The sequence below is a fragment of the Phyllostomus discolor genome, chromosome 5 (assembly GCF_004126475.2).
Source record: "Phyllostomus discolor isolate MPI-MPIP mPhyDis1 chromosome 5, mPhyDis1.pri.v3, whole genome shotgun sequence".
Lineage (NCBI taxonomy): Eukaryota > Metazoa > Chordata > Mammalia > Chiroptera > Phyllostomidae > Phyllostomus > Phyllostomus discolor.
Genome location: NC_040907.2, coordinates 113,012,924 through 113,037,984, shown reverse-complemented (window position 1 = coordinate 113,037,984; position 25,061 = coordinate 113,012,924). Strand labels below are relative to the sequence as shown.

Sequence of the window (25,061 nt, the reverse complement as noted above, 5' to 3'; positions counted from 1 at the left end):
CCCATTCCAGCCCACCCACCCATAGTTTTTGTCCATGTGTCCTCCAAATTTGTTCCTGTAAACCCTACCCATTCCCCCCTGAAATTCCCTCTTCTCTCCCCTCTGGTCACTGTCAGACTATCCCCTATTTCAGTGTCTTTGGTTATATTTTGCTAGTCTTTTTTTTGTTTTGTTGTTTAGATTCCTGTTAAAGGTGATATCATGTGGTATTTGTCTTTCACTGCCTGGCTAGTTTTGCTTAGCATAATGCTTTCCAGCTCCATCCATGCTGTTGCAAAGGGTAGGAGCTCCTTCTTTCTTTCTGCTGCATAGAATTCCATTGTGTAAATGTACCATAGTTTTTTGATCCATTCATTTACTGATGGGCATCTTGGTTGCTTCCAGCACCTAGCTATTGTAAATTGTGCTGCTATGAACATCGGGGTGCAAATGTTCTTTTGTACTGGTGTTTCAGTGTTCTTAGGATAGAGTCCCAGCAGTGGAATTGCTGGGTCAAAAGGCATATCCATTTTTAGTTTTCTGAGGAAGTTCCATACTGCTTTCCATAGTGGTTGTACCAGTCTGCAGTCCCACCAACAGTGCACTAGGGACCCCCTTTCTCCACAGCCTCTCCAACACTTGTTGTTTGTTGCTTTGTTTATGATGGCCATTCTGTCTGGTGTGAAGTGGTATCTCATTGTGGTTTTAATCTGCATCTCTCTGATGGCTAGCGATATTGAGCATCGCTTCATGTGTCTTTGGATTTTCTGTATGTCCTCCTTGGAGAAGTGTCTGTTCAAGTCCTTTGCCCATTTTTTAATTGGGTTACTTGTCTTCTTAGAGTGGAGTCGTGTAAGTTCTTTATATATTTTGGAGATTAAACCCTTGTCTGAGGTATCATTAGCAAATATGTTTTCCCATACAGTTGGTTCTCTTTTTATTTTGATACTGTTTTCCTTAGCTGTGCAAAAGCTTTTAATTTTGATGAGGTCCCATTTGTTTATTCTTTCCTTTATGTCCCTTGCTCTAGGAGACAAGTCAGTAAAAAAGTTTCTGCATGAAATATCTGATATTTTCCTACCTACGTTCTCTTCTAGGACTTTAATGGTGTCACGCTTTATATTTAAGTCTTTTATCCACCTTGAATCTATTTTTGTATAAAGTGTAAGCTGGTGCTCGAGTTTCATTTTTTTGCCCGTAGTTGTCCAGTTCTCCCAACCCCATTTGTTGAAGAGGCTTTTTATATTCCATTTTATGTTGCTGCTTCCTTTGTCAAATATTAATTGACCGTAGAGGCTTGAGTTTACTTCTGGGCTCTCTGTTCTGTTCCATTGGTCTATGTGCCTGTTTTTATGCCAGTACCAGGCTGTTTTGATTACAGTGGCCTTGTAGTATACTTTAGTGTCAGGTATTGTGATTCCTCCGACTTTACTCTTCTTTCTCAAAATTACAGCAGCTATTCGGGGTCGTTTATGGTTCCATATAAATTGTTGAAGTGTTTGTTCTATGTCTGTGAAATATACCATTGGTACTTTAATAGGTATTGCATTGAATGTGTAAATTGCTTTTGGTAGTATGGACATTTTAATGATATTAATTCTTCCAATCCATGAACACGGTATATGTTTCCATTTGTTTGTGTCTTCCTTCATTTCCCTCCTCAGTGTTATGTAGTTTTCTGAATACAGGTCTTTTACCTCTTTGGTTAGGTTTATTCCTAGGTATTTTATTTTCCTTTTTGCTATTTCAAATGGGATTTTTTTCTTGATTTCTGCTTCTGCTGTTTCATTGTTGGTGTACAGAAATGCCTTTGGTTTCTGGATATTGACTTTGTATCCTGCTGTTTTACCAAATTCATTTATTAGGTCAACCAGTTTTTTGGTGGAGTCTATAGGATATTCTATGTACACTATCATGTCATCTGCAAACAGTGACAGTTTTGTTTCCTCCTTTCCGATTTGGATTCCTTTTATTTCTTTTTCTTGTCTGATTGCTGTGGCTAGAACTTCCAGTACTATATTGAATAGAAGTGGTGAAAGTGGACATCCTTGTCTTGTTCCTCATCTTAGTGGAAAACATTTTAATTTTTGCCCATTGAGTATAATGTTGGCTGTAGGTTTCTCATATATGGCCTTTATTATGTTGAGGAATGCTCCCTCTATTCCCACTTTACTGAGTGTTTTTATCATAAATGGGTGCTGTACCTTATCAAATGCTTTTTCTGCATCTATTGATATGATCATGTGGTTTTTGTCTTTGCTTTTGTTTATGTGATGTATTACATTTACTGATTTGCATATATTGTACCATCCTTGCATACCTGGAATGAATCCCACTTGGTCATGGTGTATGATCTTCTTAATGTACTGTTGGATGCGGTTTGCCAGTATCTTGTTGAGGATTTTAGCGTCAATGTTCATCAGCGATATTGGCCTGTAGTTTTCTTTCTTTGTTGTGTCTTTATCTGGTTTTGGAATTAAGATGATGTTGGCCTCATAAAAAGAGTTTGGGAGTCTTCCATCTTTTTGGATTTTTTGAAATACTCTGTGAAGGATAGGTGTTAGTTCTTCCTTAAACGCTTTGTAGAATTCTCCTGTGAAACCATCTGGTCCAGGTCTTTTGTGTGTTGGGAGTTTTTTTTATTACTGTTTCAATTTCTTTTGCTGTTATTGGTTTGTTGAGGCTTTCTGCTTCCATTTTATTGAGTTTTGGAAGATTATATTTTTCTAGAAATTTGTCCATTTCATCTAGGTTTTCAAATTTCTTGGCATACAGCTCTTTGTAGTAATTTGTTACAATCCTTTGTATTTCTGTGGTATCTGTTGTAATCTCTCCTCTTTCATTTCTGATTGTGTTTATTTGGGTTTTCTCTCTTTATTTCTTGATGAGCCTGCTTAAAGGCTTGTCGATTTTGTTTATCTTTTCCAAGAACCAACTCTTGGATTCATTGATCTTTAGAATTGTGCTTTTAGTCTCTCTGTCATTTAATTCTGCTCTGATCTTGGTTATTTCCTTCCTTCTGCTTGCTCTGGGCTGTCTTTGTTGTTGTTTCTTGAGTTCTTGTAGATGTAGGGTTAGGTTGTTTGTTTGAAATATTTCTAACTTTTTTAGATGGGCCTGTATCGCTATGAACTTCCGTCTCAGGACTGCCTTGGCTGTGTCCCATAAGTTTTGCGTTGTTGTGAGTTAGTTTTCATTTGTTTCCGAAAACCGTTTGATTTCTTCCCTAATATCATTCTTGAACTATTCATTGTTTAATAGCATGCTGTTTAATCTCCATGAATTTGAGTGTTTTAGGTTTTTTTCCTTGGGGTGGTTTGTAGTTTCAGTCCCTTGTGATCTGAGAAATTGCTTGGTATGATTTCAATGTTTTTGAAATTCTTGAGGCTTGTTTTGTGTCCTATCATGTGGTCAATCTTTGAAAATGTTCCATGTACATTTGAAAAAAATGTGTATTTAGCTTCTTTGGGATGGAGGGTTCTGTAAATATCAGTAAAGCCCATTTCGTCTAGGGTATTGTTCAATGCCACAATATCTTTGTTGATATTTTGTTTGGATGATCTGTCCATTTTTGATAGTGGGGTGTTAAAATCCCCCACAATAATTGTGTTGCTGTCCATATCTTTCTTGAAGCCCTCTAAGATTTTCTTTATGTATTTGGGTGCTCCTATGTTGGGTGCATATATATTTACAATATTTATGTCTTGTTGGTGAATTCTTCCCTTGAGTATTATGAAATGACCTTCTGGGTCTCTCTTTATCGTCCTTCTTTGGAAGTCTATTTTGTCAGATATGAGTATTGCTACCCTGGCTTTTTTTTCCTGTCCACTTGCTTGGAAAATTTGTTTCCAGCCCTTCACTTTCAGCCTTTGCAGATCTTTTATCCTGAGGTGGGTCTCTTGTAGACAGCATATGTGTGGGTCATGTTTTCTTATCCAATCAGCTATTCTATGTCTTTTGATTGGAGCGTTTAATCCATTTACGTTTAACGTTATTATGGATAGGTACTTATTCATTGTCTTTTATGTATTTGTGATCCTCTCTGACTCTCTCTTTTCCTTTCTTTCCTTAAAGCAGTCCCTTTAGCATCTCTTGCAGAGCTGGTTTAGTGGAGGTGTATTCTTTTAGACTTCTTTTGTCTGAGAAGCTTCTTATTTGGCCTTCTATCTTAATTGAGAGCCTTGCTGGGTAAAGTAGTCATGGTTGCAGGCCTCTGGTTCTCATTAGTTGGATTATTTCTTGCCATTCTCTTCTGGCTTGGAGTGTTTCCATTGAGAAGTCAGCTGTTAGCCTTATTGGGACTCCCTTGTATGTTACTTCCTGTTTCTCCCTTGCTGCCTTTAAGATTCTCTCTTTGTCTTGAAATTTTGCCATTTTAATTATGATGTGTCTTGAGGTGGGCCTCTTTGGGTTCCTCTTGATTGGGACTCTCTGTGTTTCCTGGATTTGTGTGACTTTTTGTCTCATCAAATTAGGGAAGTTTTCCATCATCACTTGTTCAACTAGGTTTTCTATCCCTTGTGCTTCTTCTTCTCCTTCTGGTATCCCTATTATATGGATATTATTACGTTTCATATTGTCTTGCATTTCTCTTAATCCCTCTTCATTTTTTCTGAGCCTCTTTTCCTTTCCTTGCTCTTTCTGGTTCTTTTCTTCTACTTTGTCCTCTAGCTCGCTGATCCGATCTTCTGCTTCATCGATCCTGCTTTTCATTCCTTCTACTGTGTTCTTCAGTTCAGAAATTGTATTCTTCATTTCCTCTTGGCCCTCGTTGAGAGTTTCTATTTCCTTTTTTATGCTGATGTAGTTTTCATTGAGTTCATTGTAGCTTCCCTGTAGTTTCTCGTAGCTCATTGTGAGCTCATTGAGCTTCCTGACAATCACTGCTTTGAATTCAATATCTGATAGTTGAATTGCCTCTATTTCATTTAGCATTCTTTTTGAGGCTTCCTCCTTTCCTTTCATTTGGGGATTATTTCTTTGTCTTCCCATTGTTTTCGAGACTCTTCTTGTTCACCTCAGCTTCTTATATTGATCTGTTCTGGCTCCCTGGGTTTATGTTGTGAAATTCTTTAGTAGAATAGCAGTGAGTTTCAGTGGTGCTGTTTCCTTGATCTCCCAAGCTCACTGGTCTTGGGCTGTCGTTTAAGTTGGCTTTGTGTTTGCCTTTGGGTTTTGATTGTTGTTGAGTCCTTCTTTGGTGGTTCCTTCCCACCACCTGGTTAAATGAGGGTCACTCTGTCCAGCACCTTCTGTATTTTGTTGTGCTGGTGAGGGCAGGTTGTGTTGAAGCTGGTTCTTCTTGTTGCAGCACTCCCCTTAGGATCTGTTCTTTGTTCTTTCGGTTCTGCCACAATCGTTGGTCCTCTGTTTTCAAAAATGCTGAAATATGTTGGGTGGTTGCCTTTTTACTCCATAGATTGGTCAGGATTTTCTCCCCTGAGCAGAGGAGCCGAATCTGCTCCTTCCTACTCCAACACCATCTTAGATCCTCAGAACTATTTTCAATGTTAGTTTCACACACACTGTTCTGCACCAGTTCTTTTATTGTTGATTTTGTCATACCTGGTTATGGTCTGGGATAACATACTATTCATCTGCCCTTAAGTGACAGGTTGGAGTCCAGCATATAATAATTGTAGTCCTGAATATTTACTGAGTCCAGTACTCCTGAATTCCTGGTTCTCTTTTTAAAGCACTTTCTGTCATTTAACTTATTTGAACCCTGAGGTAGGACTATGATAATCCAATTTTACAGATTTAAAACTGACCAAGATAGAGGCAATCTATTCAAACCATGGCAATCACTCCAAAGCCAACATTTTCAATTGCTCCAGTACCCTGCACATCTGGCCCAAATGTTGACAGGGCTCTGGACTGGGCTAGAAATCTAGCATTCCTGGAGTCTGGATGAAAATCCAGGCCCATTGCAGCCTTTCAAAAACAAAGAAGTGTGCAGTTTCACACAAGCTTTGGAGAGAGAGAGAGAGACATGCTTTGGAATCACCAGCCTTGAGACTTTGGTCAAGTTGCTGTATGTTGAGCCTCAGGTTATCAATCTATAAAATGGGTTGAATAATTGCTACTCTACAGGGTTTTCTGTATGTGGTTAAGCGAAATAATAAACGCTGAGCATGGCATTGCTAATGTTATGAAAGCTCTGCTGGCTCTGTTCTAGGATACCTGGAAGACTTCTTTGACAACACAGACCACAGCAAGTTGTTAGCCCAGGCCACTTAGCTTGAGGCAACCCTGGACAAATGCCATGGAAATGGTTTTCCTTGTTAATTGTAATAACCAACCAATGGCTATGACAGAGGGCTCATGAAACATCATTACCATGAACATTTTCTGTAGAGCTCTTTGGACAAAACTTTGTCTCTTACAGCTCTTCCTGTTCTAGGCATCTGGACAACAAACTAAGTGTTGGGGAATCAGGAAGAAGTAGGCTCAAGTCTGTTCTAAAAGGGTTTCCCAGGTACCACAGAGTTTGTGGTAGTTGTTACATGAATGGCCCTCAAAGAACCACGGCTTTCCTGGGTCTATGACATTGTGTAGACCCCTTCATGTTGACTTGGGGCCAGACCACTGCTTTACTTTGCTCAGTGGGACACAACACATATGTTGTGAGCATAGGTTTGATTAGTTCCTATACACTGGGACCTGCCTTCTTGGGATCCAACTTGTGAAGAAGGCCCAGCTAGCCATGTGGAGAGAGAACTGAGTGCCAACAGCCCTGGTTACACTTGTCAGTCAGACACAGGTAAGGCCATCAACCCCTAGCTGACTTGCCATGATCAAACATGCATGGTGCTTTCCTCTCTAAAATTAGAGCAGTACTGGGGTTTTCCTCATGTGTTTCAGGGCCTGACTGTTGCCCACTTAATTTCCAAAGATAGGAGTACTTTTAATCTACTTTTTGGGGGGTGTCTCTGCCACAACTTATCATCACATGGCAGAGGGTGGTTTGCAAACCATACATGCCTGTGCAATGGCTTGCTATGTTGAACATGCTACTCTGAAAGTGTGTTATCTGAAGGGTCCAACACAATATAACCCTCCATTTCCCAGCACCTCAGGGTCCATTGTACTCAGAAATCACACCTGCCAAGTCATTCCTTCTTCTATACATAGAGTAAGTTCTATGCATTTACATGCACTTTTAAAAATCCACATACTAGGTCCTGCCCAGATTTGCAGTAGCTCATTTTCTGTGCATGCCAAAGGCAATACTTGTATTTGAAATTAGGACTCTCATTTATTCCTGTATTGTAGAGGCAGACCCATTAAGAATGTACAGTCAGCCTGGCACTCCTCTCTGCAAAGGGTGTTAAATACTCACATACCACAGCTCTGTCAAGGAACAAGAATAAATATGGCAGGCATGATATGGGTCTAAATTGCTCTTGATGGCCTTATTCAATAATGTTGGTTTTTTTCCTTATGGTGCTATATAACAATAGTCATTTTCAAAATGGGGTGCTGTAGTTGTTTTTAAGGAAGAATTGACACTTTTGACCTACAGAGTAGTAATTTGCAAAATGTTTTTTTTTTAAGCCATTCACTGAGAGATGTGGGAAGCCCACAAGTGCTGGACTTGAAATGAACACAGGCATAACTGTTGATAGACCAAAGTACAGAGAGAGCACATCTGAGGTAGTGATGTTCCAGTAAGAGCTGAGGCCAGGGAGAGGCAGAAGCAAGGGCTCCATTACAGACAATTGGGCTCAGAAGTCCCTGAATAAACCCTTTTTACTTCACTTTGCAGGCACATTTTACATTGTTGCCTCTGCATTTTATAGCCTCAAATGGGATTTGACCCAGGGAAGTAACTGCATTAGACAAAGGGACAGTTAGCTTCTAGAATCTCTGATCAGATGTACCTATTGAGGTCTCTGAATCCACCAGAACATCTGCTGAGCACTTAGATTCATGAAAAATTGTTTAAGGAATTCTTCTTGGACTTTTTTTTTAGTTTTTAATTTCTTTTCAAAAAATGTTTAAATTTTTATTTTTTTCACATTTTTTTTATTCTTGAAAATTGCAGGTTCAGATGATCAGTTTTCTAGTCTGTGATGCTTGTTTATGTGGGTTTCTAAGTTGCAATGTGCCTATTTTATGTTTACTCATCTGAGGCATTTCTATCCTTTTTTACTCTGCTCTTTAGAGGGGTATTAATTTCAAGGTTTCTCTCTGTATTCCTCCACATTTCTATACCAGCCCATGAAAGCTGACAGACTGGTATGTCCCTGACTCACTGGGCCAATGTAAGGAGTGGGGCAGATAGTGTGTTACAGGGCCCAAACAGAAGTGACTTTTAAAACATGGTCTTTTAGGATTTGATTTTCCCAAAGCCTGAAACATTGAAGAAATTTTGTTAAAGGTTTTTAAGGGCAAAAAGAGGAGAGAGAGTGGTACTCTACTCCCCAAGGAATAGATCAGAGGTCAAGACAGGCATGGAAAGGCTGGTGAGGATAGGCCACCCACCACCTAGTGGCAGGTCTGCAGCAGTCCCCAATTTTGGAGCCAGGGACCAGTTTCATGAAAGACAACTTTTCCATGAACTGATATGGGGTAGGGGATGGTTTCAGGATGATTCAAGTGCATTATATTCAAGATCACCTCATGCTGCGAGGCCTAGTTCCTAACAGTCCTGGACTGGTACTGGTCCTCAGCCCAGAGACTGGGGACCCCTGGGTAGAGGGAGCAAGACCTTGGGGAAAATAGCTGTAGTGTATACCCCCAGGAAGAGTGTGCCCCAGAAATTTTCAACCTTAGCAGAAACTTCTGCAGCCTGTCCCATGTCATAGGAGGGAGTGTTGCTTGTTCTCAAGGGCCCACTGAGGTCTTAAACCATGAAGGTGTCAGTAGCAAACATGATGGGAGCTGGAGGCCTCCTGCTGGTTACAGGCACAATTTATGGGCCCATTTGTTAACTGGAGGGGAAAGGGTGTCCAGGAAGGAATGAGGTTACATTTCCACTTTTCTTCAAATATTTTATTATTTTATCAAAGCTATATTTAAATGAATGTGAAGGCTGGTTAATATGTTAAGAAAAGGCATTATTACTTCTAACAGATGAAGGCCTCCAGGAGGAGGTCAAGCAAATGGGGTTTTTGGTTCATTATTCAGTTTCTGTGTTTTCAAGATTTCATAAAAGACCTGGGAAGTCAGTGGGAGGGGCTCTGTGGGAGACTCCAGAGCCTGCAGGGGCATGTGGCATAGTTGCAGTGTGGGTAAGACTGAGCAGCCACAGGAATATGGTCAGAATAATTGGACTAGTCTCACTTTTCTGCTTAAGGTTCACATGGCCAATGTCCAGGGTTAAGACAAAGCAGAACACTTCAGTGGGGGTGCAATTAATGTTCTAATGAAAGAACTTCACCATCTCATGGTCCTGTCAAGTAAAATGTAAGAATCTGATTCAGGCTTACCAAAATAGTATTAATTAAAAATATTTAAAAATCATACCAGATCATACCAGAACGCATATTGGTACTGAGACTCCTCAACACACCTTTCTGTTCAATTATTATGCTTTAGTCTGAACTGACAAGTCTGTGCCTGGTGATAGCTCTGTCATCCTGTGTATCTATCAGAATAGGCTAAGTTGCTGTGGTAACAACCCTGGCTCTCAGTGGAATAAGACAATAGCATTTGTTTCTCTCTCACATTAGATCCTCATTGAAAGTTGCCCAGGGAGCTCTGCTCTGTGTCAACCTCATTCAGGTAGGGAGGGAGGCACTTTCTCCATATTTTCTGGGGAGTGACACCCCTGTTCAAGATCCTGTGTCTCAGAGAAGTGCTTTCTTTGAAATTGTCTGTGTCCCTCTTGGCTGACTGTGACAGCGAGGACAAACAGGGACCCTGAGCCTGGGCCTAGTTCTTTGTGGGTCCCAGTTGTTGGAATTGCATGCCTGGAAATTTTCTAAGTCTCCACCCTGTGCCTGGGACTTGCTGGACCATAACTGGTGGAGCTATCTTGGTGGTGTTCTCTGAACCTGGACCAGGACTCATCATGGTGCTAGTCCTTGTTTCTTTCTTTTGGGGCACTTGCAAACCTTCTATTAGGTATGTGGACTCATACCTAATAGAGGAGCCCTACCCCAAGGAGTAGCTCAGCTCAACTTTGCATCTATGGGATTACCCAGGACTCAGAGGTCAGGCTCACATTCCAGAAGAGTTTTCTGGGAAGTTAATTACCACTACTCACTACCATGGTATTTTTTTTATGGGGCTGTGTGAGATTGGGCCACAAAAATGATGTCAATATTCTGGTTTTGGTGACTCTCACGTTAGAAACAAAATAAATTTAGGATTCTGAACTAGCTACAGTCTACTTCTGGCTGACATGCTTGACCTTTGTGTGAAGGTCTGTGTGTCACCAGGTGCATTCTAACTTGTGCTGCCTCTGATCAACTGCAGCCAAGGGAAGAAGGGGTGGTTGGTGACAGAGGTCCTTTACACTGTGTTCCTCCTCATCCCTGCCTACCCTGTAGTCACTCTATCCCCTCTGTAGCCTTTATGGCAAGTGTCTGGTAATCCCTGGGGTTAGACGTGCCTATCTCTACTGGAGACTTTCAAGACTATTGCTTGGCAATACAGTAAGACCTGCTTGTCAATGCCCTTTATTGGTGTTTTTCATGTGGTGGTGATGTGCTTGCCCAGCTGGTTTTAAGTCTTTCAGAATGACGGACACAAATTACTTGTGCAAATGAGATGACTCTTTTCTCTCTACTCTTTGGCCTCTTGCCTATTTCCCCTTTGGAGTTAGTGTATGAAAGGCAGGTATGTGGTCAACATTGATGGGGATCCCACTTTAGGAATGCAGTGATTTTGGCCTAAAGAGTTCAAGAGATGAAATGATTGGAAAAAGATATTCTATTTTTATGCTATAAAATACCAAATAATAAATTTAGCATGCCCAGAAAATGAATTATCTCACATTTTCCTGTGCACTCTAGTTAAAACTTGAATTTTTGGTCATCATCAGCAGAACACAATAATGACTTATAAGAAACTATTGCAGTGGGCTTATCATGGCTACCAAGCAGAGGTCATTCTACCTGGTGGTGTTCAGTGCCTCTGGCTTTACCAGTCAGTTCATGACTGAGGAAGTAGCCCAGGAGCTGGTGGATCTGGAGAGGAGTACCTGCCTGCCCTGGGCCATAGTGGGCCATTCCCACAAGAAGCTGCAGCGACTGCTGGAGATGGCTGCTCCAAAGTTGGGAAGACTGACAGTGTCATTTGAATTTGGAATAAGAATTTTTCATATCATTAGTCCAGCATCACTTGATAAAATGGCCTACTAGGCAACAGTTGTCTTCAATTGTGTAGGAGCATAAAAATTTTATGGAGAACCTATAGTAAAAACATGTATTGAAAATGGGTCTAATTGTATTGACATCTCTGGAGAACCCTGGTTTCTGGAACTAATGTAATGGAAGTATCATGAGAAATCTGAAGAAAAAGGGGTTTATATCATTAGAAGCAGTAGATTTGACTCCATTCTGGCAGATCTGGGATTAATATACCAGAAATAAAATGAATGGTATTATGATTGTGGTGGGAAATTTCCTGACTATATGCATTTAGGACCTGAGGGGTTGTGCATTTATGATGGTACCTGGAAGTCAGCAGTTTATAGATTTGGAGATAAAAGTAATTTGAAAAAACTCTGAAAAGAGTCAAATTTGAAACTTGTCCCAATTTTTGGTCCAAAATTAAAAAGAAGGCGGACAATTTCTTACTGCAGAGAACTTAACAGTTATTCCATTCCTTTCTTAGGATAGATGGCCATTGTGAAGTGAATTCAGCATTACTTGCATGAAAATTTAGAGCAATCATCTGTTCAGTATGCTGCTTATGTAACTATGGGAGGCATCACTTCTGTTATTAAGCTGATGTTTGCTGGATTTTTTTTATTCTTTGTGAGTTTTGGCATTGGAAGACAACTTCTCATAAAATTCACATTTCCTCTCCTTTCGTTATTTTTTGAAACAAGGCCCAACACAAAAACAGATTGATACCTCATCATTTATAATGACATTCTTTGGTCAGGTAAACTCAATATCCTCAGGTGAAAGCATCAGAGTCTGGGGATGTGGCTACCTTCATAGCCATGATCCAGGCAGTCACAACTCTTCTAAATAATACCTCTGATGTTCCTAATGTAGGTGTGGTCTTCACATTTGGAGCAGCATTCTCCAGAACAAGTTGATTGACATACTTGACCAAATTGGCATTAAATTTAGTGTCATTAGAAGCTGTGAAGTCTAAATATTTGAAGAATTAATTGGTCATAAAATCCACAAGTTAACAACTTTTTAAATTTGATGTTTGAAAATATCCTATAAGTCTGTCTGACTATATGGGGAAAATACTACCAGATCTAAAATAGGTACAGATTAAAAGCAGGAAATTATACTACCTTAACCTAAATTTCAAATCTTAGCTAATTTTGTTGCATGTAAGAGAGAAGTAACATTTGATAGATTTTAACAATGAAGAATTCATGTTCGAATTCTGGCAAGATGGAGGCATAGGTGGACGTACCGTACCTCCACACACAACCAAGATGGGAACAACAACAATTTAGAGGCAGAATAACACCCAGAACTGACGGAAAATTTATCTGAATGGAAGTTGGACAGCCAAGAAGTTGAAATAGACCCATTCCTCTAGACTGGTAGGAGGGCAGAGACAAGCAGCCGGACACGGAGTCATGGCACAGAGAACAGGGAGAATTAGGCACATAAGGGAACTGGGAGCATGTAAGGCATCTGGGGCATGCAAGATTGCAGCAGGTGGACCCTGAGTATGCAAGCGGCAGCTGGCAGACCCAGTGAGGCAGTGATTGTGGAGCAGGGCAGAGCATGCAACCAAGAATCCCAGGGAAGGGACTGAGGTCTCAGGAGAATGGAACTACTGTCATTGTTTCCTCTCAACCCCACCCTCACATACAACGTCACAATCTAGCAGCTGGGGTGCCCAGCCCTGGTGAACACCTAAGGCTCCACCCCTCAATGTAACAGGAGTGACCAGACCAAAAAAAGAGAGAGAGAGAGAGAGAGAGAGAGAGAGAGAGAGAGAGAGAGAGAGAGAGAGAGAAAGAGAAGGCTCAAACAGAAGCGCAAATCAGTGCCCCAGAACTCATCCTTTTGAGCGACCAAGAAATAGTTAACCTATCAGATGCACAGTTCAAAACACTGGTGATCAGGAAGCTCACAGAATTGGTTGATTTGAGTCGCAAATTAGATGAAAAAAAAAATGCAGGTTACCATAAAAGAAATGAAGGAAAATGCACAGGGAACCAACAGTTATGGGAAGGAAACTGGGGCTCAAAACAATAGAGTGGACCAGAAGGAAGAAAGAAACAACCAAACAGGAAAGAATGGAGAAATAAGAATTCAAAAAAATGAGGAGAAGCTTTGGAACCTCCAGGACATCTTGAAACATTCCAGCATCTTAATTATAGGGGTACCAGAAGGGGAAGAGGAAGAGCAACAGATTGAAAATGTATTTGAACAAATAATAAAGGAGAACTTCCCCATTCTAGCAAAGGAAATAGACTTCCAGGATGTCCAGGAAGCTCAGAGAGTTCCAAAGAAGTTGGACCCAAGAAGAAACACACCAAGGCACATCATAATTACATTAGCCAAGGTAAAAATGAAGGAGAGAATCCTAGAAGCAGCAAGAGATAAGGGGACAGTAACTTACAAAGGAGTTCCCATCAGACTGTCAGCTGATTTCTCAAAAGAGACCTTACAGGCAAGAAGGGGCTGGAAAGAAGTATTCCAAGTCATGAAAGACAAGGACCTATAACCCAGATTACTCTATCCAGCAAAGCTTTCATTTAGAATGGAAGGGCAGATAAAGTGCTTCTCAGATAAGGTCAAGTTAAAAGAGTTCATCATCACCAAGCCCTTATTTTATGAAATGTTAAAAGAACTTATCTAAGAAAAGAAGATTAAAAAAGCATGTATAGTAAAAGGACAGCAAACTCACAATGATTAACAACCACACCTAAACCAAAATAAACTAAGCAAACAACTAGAACATGAACAGAACCACAGAAATGGAGATCACATGGAGGGTTAGTAACAGGGGAGTGGGAGGAGGAGAGAGGGGGAAAAGGTACAGAGAATAAGTAGCATAGATTGTAGGTAGTAAATTGACAGGGGGAGGGTAAGAATAGTATGAGAAATGTAGAAGCTGAAGAACTTATAAGCATGACACATGGACATTAACTAAAGGTAGGGGAGAGTAGGTGGGAGAGGGTGTACAGAGTGGAGGGGAATGAAGGGGGGGAATAGGACAACTGTAATAGCATAATCAATAAAATATATATTAAAAAAGAATTCATGTTCAATGTTTATAAGTGAGTTAGCAGATTGAAGGGTGGGGTAGATGTCTCTATCTGTGTTGCTAACAGATTCCTTGATGAGGGACCCAGTCTTGTGTTCATGTCAGGCTGAATTTATATATATATAAATATATATATATATAAATATATATGTTTATATATATTTATATGTATATATATATTTATATATAAATATATAAATATATATATTTATAAATAAATAAATAAATAAATAAATATATATATTTGTGCATATAACATTTTTATTTAATTTTTTTATTGTTTATGCTATTACAGTTGTTCCTTGCCATGATAATGAATGAATATTACTTTTCCAATGAGTTTCTCTGTGAATGTGTGAGCCTTTGACAAATTAAATTGTACTTTTTGCTGGTTTAGCTTATTTTATCACCTATCTACGTGGACTGATTTTGGACTTACTTAAGTTCAATAATAAATGATTGTCAATTAAAAAAAAATAAGGTCATTGGAAGTCAGTATTCATGGATGGCATGATAGATGATTTAACAGCACCATCAAGGATGTAACCAGGATTAAATAAATGGAATTAGGGAACTTTAGGAGTGAAAGTATCTGCATTATTTCAATATAATAAGGTTCTAAAGAGCCATGGCCTTCTGAGTAATAGCAATATTGCTGTGTGTATGTGTCTGTGTGTGTGAGGATATGTGAAGCTAACTAGGAATGGTGCATTTGACAGTAAAAAACATGAAAAGATGCTTTCTAAACATTAACAAGAAGAGATGGTTTGCTAATTGGAGAACAAACAAATACATAAGCACATATGTACCCAACTATACTCATAAAACTATTACTACAGTCATGATAATGAACATACTTATTACTCTCAGAATTTTCCTTATGTTACCTTGTAATCATTCTTTTTGTTCTTCCCCAACAGCCACATCCTTCAGACAACTACTGATCCATATACTATCACTACAGGCTAGTTTGAATTTTTAATTGTTATTTACAATTTTATGTAAATAATATCATAAAATATATACAAGCCTTTTTTAAAAATTATTTTATTGTTGTTCAATTACAGTTGTCTGCATTTCCCTCCCACTGCTCTCCCCAACCTCAGTAAAATTACCCTCCCTCTCTTGCATCCGCCCTCCCTCTTGAACCACGTGTCTTTATAGTAGTTCCTGAAAACCCTTCCCCCCATTATCTCCTCCACTTCCCCTCTGGTTACTGTCAAGTTGTTCTTAATTTCAATGTCTCTGGTTATATTTTGCTTGCTTTTTTCTTCTGTTGATTATGTTCCAGTTAAAGGTGAGATCATATGGTATTTGACCCTTGCTGCCTGGTTTTATTTCACTTAGCATAATGATCTTCAGTTCCATCCATGCTGTCACAAAAAGGCAGAAGCTCCCTTCTTTCTCTCTGCTGCATAGAATTCCATTGTGTAAATGTACCATAGTTTTTTGATTCACTCACTTACTGATGGGCACTTAGGTTCCTTCCAGCACTTGACTATTGTAAATTGTTTCACTATGGACATTAGGGTACATAGGTTCTTTTGGATTGCTGTTTCAGGGCTCTTAGGGTATAATCCAGCAGTGGAGTTGCTGGGTCAAAAGGCAGTTCTATTTTTAGTTTTGTGAGGAAATTCCATATTGTTTTCCACAGTGGCTGCGCTGGTCTGCATTACCACCAACAGTGCACCAGGTTCCCTTTTCTATACATCTTCTCCAACACTTGTTTGTTGGTTTGTTTATGATGGTCATTGTGACTGGGTGTGAAGTGGTATCTCATTATGGTTTTAATTTGCATCTCTCTGGTGGCTAGTGATGCTGAGCATCTTTTCATATGCCTCTGGGCCCCTCTGTATGTCCCTCCTTGGTAAAATGTCTGCTCAAGTCTTTTGTGCATTTTTTAATTGGGTTTTTTGTCTTCCTGGACTGGAGTTGTGTGACTTTATATATTTTGAAGGTCAAGCCCTTGTTCGAGGTATCATTGGCAAATATGTTTTCTGATATAGATGATTCTCTTTCATTTTAATGCTGTTTCCTTAGCCATACAAAGATTTTAATTTGATGAAGTCCCACTTGTTTATTGTTTCCTTTATGTCCCTTGCTTTAGGGGACATATCAGTGAAGATGTTGCTCTGTGGAATGTCTGAGATTTTCCTGCGAATGATTTCCTCTAGGACTTTTATGGTGTTACAACTTATATTTACGTCTTGTATCCCCTTGAATTTATTTTTTGTGCAAGTTGGTGATTAAGTTTCATTTTTTTGCATGTAGCTGTCCAGATCTCCCAACACCATTTGTTGAAGAGGCTATTTTTACTCCATTTTATGCTCCCCTTCCCCCTGCCAAATATTAATTAACCATAGAGACTAGGATTTATTTCTGGGCTCTCTGTTCTGTTCCCTTGGTCTATGTATCTGTTCTTATGCCAGTACCAGGCTGTTTTGATTACAGTGGCCTTGTTATATAGTTTGGAGTCAGGTATTGTGATCCCTCCTACTTTGTTCTTTCTCAAAATTGCTGTAGCTATTCAGGGTCATTTATGATTCCATATAAATTTCTGAAACATTTGTTCTAGATCTGTGAAATATGTCACTGGTGCTTTAATAGTGATTGCATTGAATTTGTAAATTGCTTTGGATAGTATAGCCATTTTGATGATGGTAATTCTTCCAATCCATTAGAATGGTACATGCTTCCATTTGTTTGTGTCTTTCTTAATTTCTTTCTTTAGTGCTGTGTATAGTGTTCTGAGTACAGGTCCTTTACCTCTTTGGTTAGGTTTATTCCTAGGTTCTTTATTTTCTTGTTGCTATATCAAATGGGATTATTTTCCTCATTCCTGTTTCTAATATTTCATTGTTGGTGTACAAAAATACCTTTGATTTCTGAATATTGACTTTGTATTTTTCTGTTGTTTTGCCAAATTCACTTATTAGGTTGAACAATTTTTGGTGGAGTCTATAGGCTTTTCTATGTACACTATTATGTCATCTGCAAACAATGACAGTTTTGTTTCCTCCTTTCCAATTTGGATGCCTTTTATTTCTTTTTCTTGTCTGATGGCTTTGGCGAAAACTTACAATATTATGTTGAATAGAAATAGTGGAAGTGGACACCCATGTATTGTTCCTGATCTTAGTGGGAAAGCTCGAAGTTTTGCCCATTGAGTATGATGTTGGCCGCAGGTCTCTCGTCTATGGCCTTTATTATGTTGAGGAATGCTCCCTCTATTCCCTCTTTGCTAAGTGCTTTTATCATAAATGCATGTTGCACCTTATCAAATGCTTTTCCTGCATCTATTGATACGATCATGTGATTTTTGCCTTTCATTTTATTTATATGATGTATTACATTTATTGATTTGTGAATATTATACTATCCTTGCATCCCTGGGATGAATCCCCTTTGGTCATGTTTTATGATATTTTTAATGTATTGCTGGGTGTGGTTTGCCAATATTTGTTGAGGATTTTAGCATATATGTTCACCAATGATATTGGTCTGAAGTTTTTCTTTGTTGTGTCCTTTATCTGGTTTTGGAATTAGGATGATTCTGGCTTCATAAAAAGAGTTTGGGAGTCTTCCCTACTCTTGGATGTTTGGAATAATCTGTGAAACATAGGGGTTAGCTCATCCTGAAATGCTTTGTAAAATTCTCCTGTGAACTGTCTAGTCCAGGGCTTTTGTGCATCAGGAGCTTTTTGATTACCACTTCAGTTTCATCAACTGTTATTGATCTTTTCAGGCTTTCTGCTTCTTCTTCATTGAGTTTTGGAGATTACAATTTACTAGAAATTTGTCCATTTCACCCAGATTTTCAAATTTCTTCGCATACAGTTCTTCATAGTAATTTCTTATAATCCTTTGTATTTCTGGGGTATCAATTGTAATCTCTCCTCTTTCATTTCTGATTGTGTTTATTTGGGTCCTCTCTCTTTTTTTCTTGATGAGTCTGCTTAAAGGCCTGTTGATTTTGTTTGTCTTTTCAAAGAACCAGATCCTCGATTTATTGATCCTTAGAATTGTGCTTATGACTAAAACTGTGTTATTTAATTCTACTCTGATCTTGGTGATTTCCTTCCTTCTACTTGTTCTGGTCTTTGTTTGTTGTTGTTCTTCAAGTTCTTGAATAGGTTAGGTTATTTATTTGAAAAGTTTCTGTGTTTTTTAGGTAGGCCTGTATCACTATAAACTTCCCTCTCAGGACTGCCTTCACTGTGTGCCTTAAGTTTTGGTTTATTGTGAGTTCATTTTCATTTGTTTCCAGAAACTTTTTGATTTCTTCCTTGATCTCATTCTTGACCAATTCATTGTCCAATAGCATGCTATGCATCTCCATTATTTTGAGTATTTTTGTTTTTTTCCCTTGAGGTTGGTTTCTCGTTTCAGTCTTTTGTGGTCAGAGAAAATGCTTGGTATGATTTCAATTGTCTTGAATTCGTTCAGGCTTGTTTTGTGTTCTGTCATGTGGTCTATCTTTGAAGATCTTCCATGTGCACTTGTAAGGAATGTGAATTTAGCTTCTTTATGAAAGGCTTTCTATATATTAGTTAAGTCCATTTGATCTAGAGCATTGTTAAATATTGTTAAATGCCAAAATATCTTTGTTGATGCTTTGTTTCAAAGATCTATCCATTTTTGACAGTGGGGTGTTAAAATCCCCTACTATAATTGTGTTGCTGCCAATATCTTTCTTGAAGTCCCACAAGATTTTCTTTATGTATTTGGGTGCTTCTATGTTGGGTGCATATATATTTACAGTGTTTATGTTTTCTTGGTGGATTCTTCCCTTGAGTAGTATGAAGTGACCTTCTGGATGTCTGGCCCTGTTTTTGAAGTTTATTTTGTCCGGTATGAGTATTGCTTCTCCAGCATTTTTTTTCTTGTCCATTTGCTTGGAAAATTTGTTTCCAGCCCTTCACTTTCAGTCTGTGTACCTCTTTTTTGTCCTGAAGTGGGTCTCTTGTAGGCAGCATATGTGTGTGTCTTGCTTCTTATCCATTCAGCTATTTGTTGTCTTTTAATTGGGGCATTTAATCCTATTACATTTAAAGTTATTATTGATACTTATTCATTATCTTTTTTTTTTTGTACCTGTGTTTCTCTCTCTCTCTCTCTCATTGTTTTTCTTTCTGTTCTTGAAGTAGTCCCTTTAGCATCTCTTGCAGAGCTGGTTTGGAGGAGATATTCTTTGAGACTTTTTTTTTTTTTTTTTTTTGGTCTGGAAAGCTCATTTGGCCTTCCATTTTTAATCGAGAGCCTTGCCTGATAGAATAGTCTCAGTTGCAAACCCTTGGTTTTCATTACTTGAATATTTCTTGCTACTCTCTTCTGGCTTTTAGTGTTTCTATTGAGAAATCAGCTGCTAGTCTTATCAGGGCTCCCTTGTATGTTACTTCCTGTTTCTCTCTTGCTACCTTTAAGATTCTCTCTTTGTCTTGGAATTCTGCCATTTTAATTCTGATGTGGCTTGAAGGGGGCTTGCTTTGGGGTCCGTTGATTGGGACTGTCTATGTTTCCTGATTTGTGGTAGACTTTTTGTCTTATCAAATTAGGGGAGTACTTTCTATCATTAACATGTTTCAAACAGGTGGTGCTATTCCCTGCGGCTGGTCTTCAGTACGTCTCTTCTTCTTCTTCTTCTTCTTCCTCCTTCTCCTCCTCCTTCCTCCTCGTCCTCCTCCTCCTCCTCCTTCTTCTTCTTTTTCTTCCTTCCTTCTTCTTTTCCTATCTCTTCTTCTTTCTTCTTCTCTTTTCTTCTTCTTCTTCTTGCTTCTTCTTCTTACTCCTTCGCTTCTTCTTCTTCTCTGTCTTCTTCTTCTTCTGCTTCTGCTTTCCTCCATATTATATGGACAGTATTACCAGTTCATGTTGTCCCTGGCATTTCCCTTAATCTCTCTTTATGCTTTCTGAGTCCCTTCTCCTTTTCTTGCTCTTGTCTGGGTGTTTTTCTACCTCGTCCTCCAGCTCATTGATCTGATCTTTTGCTTCATGAAGCCTCCTTTTGATTCCTTCTACTGTGGTTCTTCAGTTCAGAAGAAATTGTATTCTTTGTTCTTCCTCCTCACCCTTTTTGATAGTTTCTATTCCTTTTTGATGTTGATATAGTTTTCAGTGAGTTCATTGTAGTTTCCCTGTAGTTTCTGGGTAATTTCTTTGTGAGCCCAGAGCTTACCAATAACCATTGCTTTGAACTCGGTATCTGATAGTTGAGTTGCCTCTCTTTCATTTAGTGTTCTTTCTGAGGCTTCCTCCTTTCCTTTCATTTGGGGATTGTTTCTTTGTCTTCCTCGTTGTTTGTGAGACTCCTCTTTTTAGTCTGTGCTTAAAGTGATCCTGTTTCTGGTCTCTGGGTTTTTGGTGTGGAACTTCATAGGTAGAAGACTAGTGAGATTCAGTGGTGCAGTCTCCTTGTTCTCCTGAGCTTGCTGGTCTTGGGCTGTCATTTATGTTGTTCTCTGTATGTCTTTGGGTTTTGATCACTTTGGGGTCTTTCTTTGGCGGATCCTTCCCTCCAGCTGATTATCTTAGGGTTACTCTGTTTACCACGTCTTGTATTCTGTTGTGCAGGTGTGGACAGTTTGTGTTGAAGCTGGTTCTTCTGTCTATATGAGGTTTTGAGGCCTCTCTCTTGCTGTTGCTCAGTTGTTTGTTGTGGGTAATTTCTCCACCACTTAGTTGTATTTCCAGATTGGTCCTGGGTGGAGGTTAGTGTGGCTTCTACTCCTTCCTTTACCTTCTTCTGTTGTAATCTCTTGGTGGTTCCTTTGTTGGTGGGTTTCCTCTTCTATCAGGTATACTGGTGTTCATAGCTCTCACCTACTCTTCTTTGTGTTCAGTTGGAGGAGGAAGACAAAATGGTTTAAGGCAGTGGGAGTGTATTCTACACTATTTAAAGTACCAACCTATAGAGAAGAGATAGGAGATCCATTGGATATATATAGTGGTAACCCTGATATTTCACCCAACTAGTCACTTTTTAGAAAGTGTGGAAAAAAGATAAGACTCTTTTTGGGTCGGGGGAAAGGATTGTGAGTTGGATCTAGAAAGCAGTGAGTTTGTGTGAGGTCAGATTATGAGGTAAAGTGAGAGTAAAGGATAGGAAATAGCTGTAGTGTGCAAGAGAATAGAGTTAACTACAACATTAATAAAGTCCAGAAACAGCAAAGCGAGCTAAGATCCAGAAGGGGTGCTGTGTAGTATTTACAATTTTATGGAACAGCAATTATTTACAATAGTAAAGAAGCAACAACCATATGACAAAACCTATGTGGTCTAAATAACAAGAATCGGAAGAACAGGACCTCGAGTAGTGTGCTATTGGAACACAAGTGAAGTGAAAGATGGAAAATTAAAATACACTATAAAAGAGAGAACAAGAGAAATCAGTCAATTTACAGAGAACAGTTAACAAACCATGTGAAGACTAAACATAAAGAAGATAATAAAAATATACTAATAAAATAAAGATTAAAAATAATAAAATAATACAAATATACATAACTTGCAAGTCCTCTGAAGTAGCAAAGTGAAATTTTCTCATTGTTTCTGTTGTTGGGATGACCCCTCTTTTGGGTCTAACTCTGGTCCTTTCATAGCTCCAGGTTTTATTATCTCACTTGTGGGAATAAAAAAAAAGGAAGGAAGGAAGAAGGAATAAAAAAAGTGAGAAAGTTAGAAAGGAAGAAGAAATAAGAAAAGAAAAAGGAAAGAAAAGAAGAAGGAATTAAAAAAGAAGAAGAGGCCTCCTGCTGGCTTTAAACAAACCAAGCCAGTTTTGCTGGTCTTCTTGCTGCAGAAGGCTGTTGGGGGATAGGTTTTGATTTTCTCCCTTACTGTCTTTTGCATGGATGGGGGCCAGGTCTGAGCCACACTCTCCTGCAGTTGCCCAGGCTGTACCCCAGTTCATCTAGTCGCTGCCAGGCCCCCAATGCCCTTCTCCCCTTGGCCTATGCCTTCAGTCCAACAGTTGTGGTGTCCTTGAGGTGCACCAGTTAGGGGCAACTCACATACCACCTTCTCACTCTTTGTTGTTCTAGATGCTGGGGGCTCTCAGAGTCTCTTCAGGGTAGTTCAGTCCCCCAACTGAGTTAAGTGTTTCTTGGGATTGCTGACTCTCTGAGCCCTGCTGCTCTCCTCTGTGGGGCACCTGCACCTTCCTCCTAGAGAGCTAGTTGGCCCTGCAGGGTGGAAGTGCCACCATGGCTGCCTTAGCTGGGGTTGCACACCTCCTCTGCTGGTGCACCTGGGGTGGTGGGGTTACATGTGCTTTGACACATCTGCAGGGCTGTGGGAGTGAGCGCATGGCCTCTGCTGCTGCTGCTGCTTCTGCTGCTGCTGCTGCCATGGCTGTTGGGGCAGTGGGGTCTGGCATATTCCCTCCTGGGGCTGCTGGCATGAGTGAGACAGGGTGGCGGCAGCCACGTTGGATGTGGGGCACCTGTGTCATTGGCACACTACTGGGGTCATGGGAGTGATTGGGCACCCTGTGCCACTGTGGCCTGGAGTAGGGGTGTGGTGCAGTCCCAGCAGCAGAGGTGGGGCCATGGCTGAGGATTTGGAGACTGCACATACTGGGGGAGGCAAGGGCCTGCTGCGGGAGAATTCCCTAAACAGCCTCTGAGAGCTTTTTCTTTTTGAATAATTCCTCTTGTTCAAGCCTGTGACTCCAAACAAGCACCTGGGCTCTCACATAGCCCATCTTTCCAATCAGACAGGACTATCCAGGTCATAGTCCATCTTGGCCCAACTCTTCTCTGCTAGTGTTCACAGTCTTAGCGGGTGAACACCACTTCTGTGTGTTTGCCACTTTGTCCTTATTCCCCCCAGTGCCTTTATGCATCCAGGTCCATCTTGGTGCTGCTCAAACCTTCTTTGGCAGGGGAGGGAGCCATTGACCTGGCTGTCTCCCAAGAATCCTGCAGCACACCCTGTGGGTAACAGACCTGGGGCTGCAGCTTCTCTGGTCCCCATGCTGGTCCCAAGGACCTTACTGTCCCAAAGCACTCTCCTTACTGTCTGATTTTTCAATGTCCTCTACATTTTGGCCTGCAATCTTCATATATGCTGGGGTACTGTTGGTTGTTTGCTCTGTTACTTAGAAGATTGGCTAGCTGTTCCACCCATGCACAGGGGGAAGTGGACTCCATTCCCACTTATCTCTCTGCCATCTTTCCCAAGTCTTTATGTGAATATATGTTGCTTTCATTTCTCTTAGGTAAATACCTAGGAGGAGAATGGCTGCCTCATATGGTAGCTTTAGCTGCATTCTACAACTTTTGGTTTGTAGTGTTTTCAGTTTCACTCAGTTAAAAAACATTATAATCTACTATTGATTTATTCTTTGATCTGTGGTTTATTTGGAAGTGTGTTACTGTATTTTCAAATACTTAGTGATTTTACAGATATTTTTCTGTTACTGATTGCTAATTTAATGCCATTATAATATACTTTGTATAACTTAAATCCTTCAAAATTTACTGAAACTGATTTTATTGCCCAGAATATGGTCTTAGTAAATACTCCGCAATTATTTGAAAAGAATGTGTAATCTGTCTTGTTGGTTGGACTGTTTGATAAATGTCAATTAGGTCAAATTGGTTGCTGATCTTTTTCAGTTTACTATATTCTTACTGATTTTCTGTCTCCTTGTTCTAGCAATTATTGAAAGGGATGTGTTGAAATTTCTGACTAAAACTGTGGATTTGTCATTTCTTCCTTGAAGTTCTAACAATTTTGCTTCATTTTATATAAAGTTCCGTTATTAGGTGGATATACCTTTAGCAGAATTATGTCCTCTTGATGACTTCTTATCATTATGAAATATCTGTCTTTACCCTTGGTAATATTCTTTGCTTTGAAATCCTTTTGAATGGTAAATATTTTTGATTCTTTCACATTTAGTCTTTTTGTGTCTTTACATTTTAAGTAAATTTCTTTTAGGTAGCATATATTTGGTTTTGCTTTTAAGCAATCCAACTTGATAAGCTCTGCCTTTTATTGAGGGTATTTATAGATTATTTATATTTAGTGTCACTGGTAATATGATTTGGTTTAAACTTACCTGTTTGCTATTTGATTTCATTTTTTCTCCTCTATTTTTTGGTTCCCCTTCTTTCCTGCCTTTTTAAAAATTAAGGATATTTTACTCCATTTTTATCTTCTTTGTTATTAGCACTACCTTCTTACTTTGTTATTTTAGTGGTTACTTCAGTATTTACAGTATATATTTATGACATAACATTCTACCTTGAAGTAGAACATATATCATTTCATGTATAGTATAAAGGTCATCAAGGAATGTGTATGAAGAACACATGGACAAAGCCAAAGGGGGGTAGGATCAAGGGTGGGGAGGTGGGGATCAGTGGGGCTGGGGGGAATGGAGGGGGAAAATGGAGACAACTGTACTTGAACAATAGAAAAATAACTTTTTGCATGTGAAATATATAAAAAAAGGAAAGTTCCAATGGTATGCTTCTATTTTCCCTCACAGCCTTTGCCCTTTTTTGTGAAATATTTGATTGTATATATGTTACAAACCACCTAATATATTGTTATTATTTTATTTTAAACATTAGTGATCTGTTAGGCAGATTAAATAATAATTTTTTATATGACTAGCATTTCCAATGCTCTTTAATCCTTTGTGTACATCCAGGTTTATAACTGAAATTACTTATCTTCTGCCTGAAAAATTGTCTTTAGTATTTACT

At 39.3% G+C, this 25,061-nt stretch overlaps 1 pseudogene; it reads left to right on the top strand.

Moving 5' to 3' along the window:
* Nucleotides 1-11,018: 11,018 nt before the first annotated feature.
* LOC114495985 lies at nt 11,019-12,359 on the top strand (annotated as a pseudogene).
* Nucleotides 12,360-25,061: the final 12,702 nt, after the last annotated feature.